Raw genomic sequence first — 6,941 nt, forward strand, 5'->3', positions numbered from 1 at the left:
AACAAACTAAATATTATATCTGAATGTGTTATAATATGATCAAACAAGGTAACAAAACGTAAAAGGAAAAAAAATAAAAAGAAGATTAGAATATTACAATCTAAAAATAATAATTATAAAAGATAATGTAATTAAAGTTCAAGGGAGATGGAATATTAGTTTTGTACTCTTATCTATATCTATTACACACGTCAGACTAATTAGCATTATCCTGCTGCTTCTGTGTACCGATTGGTTACTATTATTATACGTTATTATAAGAAATAAATAAAGCAATCAAGAGATATTAATTAACCAGTTTTTAAATTAATTTTTAATTACATTTTATGACTCCGCCTTTAGCATTATTACGTCAGAGGGTATATTAAATAAGATCGTTCTTATAGAATATTTTAAATAATATTCTCTCATACGTGCAGCATACACTTGTAGCAAGAAGCCTTGTACATATAGTGAAGTCAAAAACTCGCGATCCTTAGTCTAGGTTAAGAGGAAAGTCTTGTATGATCTGATCGTTTATTTTATACGTCATTGCTTTCCGTATCTATAACAGTACTATTCGTACAATAATAAAGCGATTAACAGCGAATGGCGTTAGTGTTATCAGCGCAAGGAATTTTTTTTATGCTGATACTGAGCTGAATGCCGTATTATACAATCCGTTTAATCGTATAGAATTTCTATAATAGTTAATTAAATTGTTAGTTCCGTTATTATTTAAACTGAAATTTCTTTAAATTATTATTATTATTATTATTATGTTTAGCAACTGAAATAATTATTCTCCTATACAGTACAAATTGGTCTATTTTAAGTAAAAAAAAGAAAATCAGACATACTGATGTTTTGGATGTATTTTACAATTTAGGCATACCGTGGAACCATGTGAAGTTCCAGTAAAAAAATTAAAATTTAATTTTTTTAATTTTCAGAAATTGAACATCGCAAAGAAAATAAAATTGATCTACATATTCTGAAATGTTAGAAAGAGTACGCGTGTCAATTGTATTAAATTTAACAACTTCTGAAAATGAACTGAGAACATAGTTAAAATTCCGGTTTTTAACAGACAGAGGGACATCGAAGAAACAGTAAGATTTGACAATTGAAGTTGCCGACAAAAAAAAATGATGAAAAATGCGATGTAGTAGTATGATTACTGTAAAAATTTACCGGTTCCGACCGCCTTCATTATATTTGTGGATTTTTAAATCCTAACTCGGAAAGTAGAGTCTCTGACCACGTCGATAAATTAAATCAATAAGCTGAAAATAGAATATACCAAAATTTCTGAAGAAAATATACGACTTTTTTTTAAAAAAAAACTTCTATTTCCTGTATTATTCCTAATAAGATAAATTTTCGAATTATTTATTCGACGTTAATAACGGAAAATTTCAAAACTCTAATTTTATATTATTAATTTTTTGACTATTTTCCAAGAAACGTTGGGAGAGATGCCGATTTCTTTGGTCTTGTTAATTTAAGATGGACCAAATTTCACTATATTCTGGTTTTAAGTTTACCTTGTGTATTCGGAATCATATAATTATTATTTTTACAAATATACTGATAGTTTTTCTATCATACGAACATTAAGAATTCAAATCGTCTAATTTCTTTTAAGAAGTAAACATAGTCTATTATAATGATATTTTTGGAATTGGTCTTTCTTAGGTTTTATCTTTATTTATTTATAGGTAGCGGAACAGGTCACGGTAGCTCAGGTATTTTAATTTAATTATTATGCACTGAATAATAGCTAAAAGTTTCCTTTCGGTTTGGATTGTTCATAGAATGGTTTCATTACTTTTTGATTTTTATTTTATAATTATTTTTTAATAAATACAAGCAGTTGAAACATTTTATTTGTTTCTAGTTCGTAAGAATTGATCTTTTTTTAATTGAATTTATTTTTATTTATAAATCTTTTTTTTGTATTTTACTCTTGTATTTATATTTATTTTTACGAATTTCATTGTAACTACTCTTGATGATCGTTTAACGACCCGATGTGCGCATCTAATTATGAATTAAATTTTTTTTGTAAACGGTTTTCGATCGTAAAAAATATATTTTCGTCTTTACCATTCTTTTAAAGCTCTATCTTTTATCTTATCTATTATTTATTATCATAAGATTTAATAAATAAATATTATTTAAAACAATATTTTTAAAAAAATATAACTTAGCATTTGAATAATAATTAAATAATTTAGTAAATGATCGGGTTATTAAAGTTTTCTTGTTTTTTACATCATCTTTTTTATAAAAAAAATTATATATTATTTTTACTTAAACTAATGAAAAGATATTAATGAAATAAAAGAAGTCGAAATTTATTAATGTTGAACTTTATAACTTATGTATTTAAAAGAAAAACAAAAAAAAACTAGTTTTAAGTGTTTTAATTTTTAAAAAAAGCGTTAACCTGCATTTAACATGAAGGTTTTTTTTGTTTTCATTATAATGTACGTAACTCATAAAATATTAGTATACTCAGACTACACAAGCGAGTTTTAATTTCTATTAGTTTACTGATGCGTTGAATTCAGTCGTAGTCGTAGATAGGCAAGTATCTAAAGAATTTCAAATAAAATTAAAAAAATAAAATAAAAGTTTAATATCAAACGAAAGATGATATACTTGTACGGAGTGTACATATATATAGAATTTTCAACCGAGTGTACCATGGAAAAACTCTTGATAGATCGAATGAAATGCCATGAAAAATTGTTCAACATCAGTAATCTTACGTTTTCTTATATTATTATCACTTAACCTCTTTACGTAGGGTACAGTTCTGTTCCGTACACTCTAACAAAGGTTCTATTCTAAAAGTTTAGTACCGTACAATTCTTTTAGAAATATTATTATTAAAGCGTAATTTTGTATGTATATTATTATTATTATTATTATTATTACCATTGATATTATTATTATTATTATTATTATTATTATTATTATTATTATTATTATTATTATTATTACTTTGTGTAAAGCAAAGTTTTATTTCATACTAGAAGAAATCATCTAGTTTTACTAAGGTACCAATTCTTAAATATTATTCAAAAAATATGGCAATCTAAAAATTGTTTATTAATTTATTTCATTAACATTTTTAGAACACAATTATCTTTTTAAAACCTTACTTACAAAATAAGAAGTAAAATATATACATAAAAATAATAATAATCCTATAAAACATCACCTACTCCCGTAAGCGTACAGTTAGTTTAATTTTCAAATGAAATTTATTTTCCTTCAGTAAATGAATATTTTATTAATATCAGAAATTAACTAAAAGTTAATTTTTTGTTTGTTTAATAAAAGGATTTGTTGTCAATCTACGTCAATTATTTACCTTATACGTGACAACGATTTTAATAATTAACTACAAAATATTACTTTATATATAAGTAAAATGAATTTAGGAAATTTAAAAAAAGAGTTAATATCTAAACAAGAAAAAAACCAGTTCATCCAATTTTTAATATGTTATTTGTTAGCGAAATTTTGTTACTTTACGAAATATACTGTTTGGTTAAACATTTGTTATAATTATTGTTAAATAACACACTTCTGCACTCACTTTAATAATGTTCAAGTAATTTTAACTTTTATGAAGCTATTAAAACAAAAAAATCAATTTCTTTTTTTGGTTTAAATCGTTTTATATTTTCATTTGTCTTTGTTGAAATATCGTTTGGAGGTTTTTCAAGATTTTACTAAAACAATAAATATTGAAAAAAAAATAGTCTAATTAATAGTCTAAAAAAAAATTTCTGCCTGATAGAGTTTAATATATATATATATATAAAGAGAGAGAGAGAGAGAGAGAGAGAGAGAGAGAGAGAGAAATAAAAGATAGTTTCACACGCGCGCGCGCGCGCACAAATTCACTTGTTAAAATGATTAGGAACAGAACCCAGTTCATTAAAGAAAGTGGTGAGAAAATTGGAGTTTACAACAAATTAGTATATACATTATTAAAAATTATTGAAATACTAATTCATTTTTCAGTATTCCATAATGTATAATTTTAATCTACATGCTATAAGACACCTTGATTAAATTCCGAAAAATGTTAAGATTAGAATTGTTAAACGTTTCTTATTCGCTTTAATTCATATCGTCTAAACGCTTTTACACAGATGCGTCCTGATTTTATATTTATATATAGGTCTACTGGAGTTACCAGTACGTCCTATTTACCCGATAAGAATTTCGTTAGGTTTAATTTAAAACTATCAGACAGGAAATAGAATCTTTGATTGTAACAAAATTATTCTTCCTCCTGAACAAATAAGTCACACCGATAAGACCTATATGCATAAGTCTACGAGATGTGTCTTTACATATCTCAGCGTGCTCGGTAAGGGATTAGTAGGATCTGACTTGTACTCCTAGAACTTTCAAGCTTACACGGTGAATTAATCGTTAAAAATGAAAAAGGAAAAGGATATTAGTCTGAAGGGTGACCTAACAACTTTGAAGCACCGGTCGAGACGAACAACAGAAACTAAAAATTCGAGCTCTGAGCTCTCTTCAACCTTTCGGACGCCCGGCAGTTGGAAGTCGGAAAACGTTTACCCGCACGATCTGGTAGCAGCACATAAATAATTAAAGATTTTACTGTCGAACGGCTTAAATGTACGTCGCTACATAAATAATATGTAAATAATAATAATAAGTAAATAAGTCAAATAATATTTTTTTCCCGAAGAACTGCTATTACAAATTTAATAAAATGTATATTTAAGTAATATTAAATCTTATGGATATTAATTTTTAATGTATTATTGATTTAAAAAAATGATATCCAGAGAAAATAAGTAAAAAAAGACTTGTTTCGTTTTTATTGAAATCCATTCAATATACAGAAAAAAACGATTTTTTCTGTAATTTTTTGAAAAGGGGTAATTTAAATTTCATGATCTCATATTTTAAATAGTTATTTACACATAATTATAAAATTTATTTATTCAACAACTGTTTAATACAGGGTGAGAGTTAATAGCGCAACTCTTCCTTCCAATCTACTTTACATCCAATATTTTATTTAAATTTACTCGTTTGTGTGCTAGGGGAAAAAGAAAGAAGAAGGAAAAAATCTTTGAGTATCTATCTCATATATAATTGTTACAAGATGATCTGTGCGGGTTGGGTAGGAATTAACTTGCAAAATTATTGTCTATATGGAACCGATGAGAAACAATGTGTTATCCACACGTAATATACATTTTGTACCTTATAGGGTACAAAACTATATTGTGAGAACAAATGATATTAATATAGAGTTTTCGCATTAAATGCAATTAATAAAAGCGTAAATGAATAATGACGGTAATTAATTTTAATTTCAACATAAATATATATATGTTTTTCATATTGATTTATCGGCTTCGTTGTTACCGAGTCAACCGTAAAGTCAATCTTTACAATTTTTTAAATTTTTTATAAAGAATAACAAGATTTGCTGATTAAATTTTCCTTTTAATTAAAACTAAAGACAGGTAATAAAACAAATTTATTATTATTAATAAAAAAAAAGTTATAAAATTCTATTAAAAAAAATAACGGTAAACTCGAGTTAAATATTAAAACAGAAGGAAATGACATAAAAATTCATGAAATCTTCTATTTAGGAAATAAAATCATTCAAAAACCAAGTTTCCGCAAGAATAGATAGATTTCATGAAATAAATAAATATACTGATAGCTTACCAAAAAATAGGTTTAGAAATTAGAAAGAAAAAAATTAGAAAATTAAATATTTAGAAAAGAAAAATATATGAAAGAAAAATTCATGGCTTCTTTGATGTTCGGATTTACTTTTCTCAACAAAAAAAAAACGAACTGCTAGTTTTTTCAAGAGGTCTATAAAAGAGATCCCTTTCTCGTGCGTCCATTTCCTTATAAATACACATATTTTATTATTAGTATGAACCTATACTTTCGTTAATTTATTTGATCCCTCTACATTTATGAATTTTTCAAAAGATATAACGTACCATTTATTTTGCATCTGAGGATGGATATAAATCGGTGAATAAAAATAAACTTTTACGGAATATTAAAAAAATTATAAGAAGTTTTATGACGAGAAGCAACCCACAGGAGGTTGATTTGCGCCTACTCATAAGAGTCTTGGATCCATCAGTGTCGTTAAACTTTTGGAAAAATTAAACGTTTGAAAATCTAATTAAAAATTTATTCGGTTCAGTAGACATAACAATATTTTTCTACAAGAAATAAATAATTTATGCCGGCTGTGTTAGGTAGATGATGACTGAAGTACTTAAGTGTAGGTAAATCAAACTTCACTTTAACTAAAATTTCAGAGGATTTAAGAGAGATACAGAACATCTCATAAATTTCCATACCCAGGAAAAATAAACATTTTTTATGAAAGCCATGGTGTATCAGGAAAAAAAACGAAACATAAATCATCTCAAGAAAGGAATTATACATGTAGTGGCGTTGGTGATACGTTCGTTGAGATGATTTATGTTTTGTATCTTTTCCTGATACACCATGGCCTTCGTAAAAAATATTTACTTTTCCTTTGTATGGAAACTTATGTACGTGTTCTTCAGTAGTGGAGGCTTTTTATGTAGATTATATTATATAAAAAAAATTGGTTTTCACAAAAACAAACTTTATTTTTCTAGATATGGAGACTTACGGAGTACTCCGTATAACTGATACTAAATATGTTTTAGTATCTTAGTACTTAAATATTAGTATTTTAATACTTAAATATGTTTCTTGGGCACTTCAACCGAACAGCTATACAGATCCTGACAACAGACACAAGTGGTTCACGAAAATTACATCTAAATTCTTAAGAATAACAAGCATCTCGCATCCGGTTTACTAAGGAAAGGTGAGAAATGAGACGGTTTCTTGTTACTTCTCTGAATCGACTACCCTGTTTA

This window comes from Lycorma delicatula, chromosome 4 (genome assembly GCF_047948215.1).
Source record: "Lycorma delicatula isolate Av1 chromosome 4, ASM4794821v1, whole genome shotgun sequence".
Classification (NCBI taxonomy): Eukaryota; Metazoa; Arthropoda; class Insecta; order Hemiptera; family Fulgoridae; genus Lycorma; species Lycorma delicatula.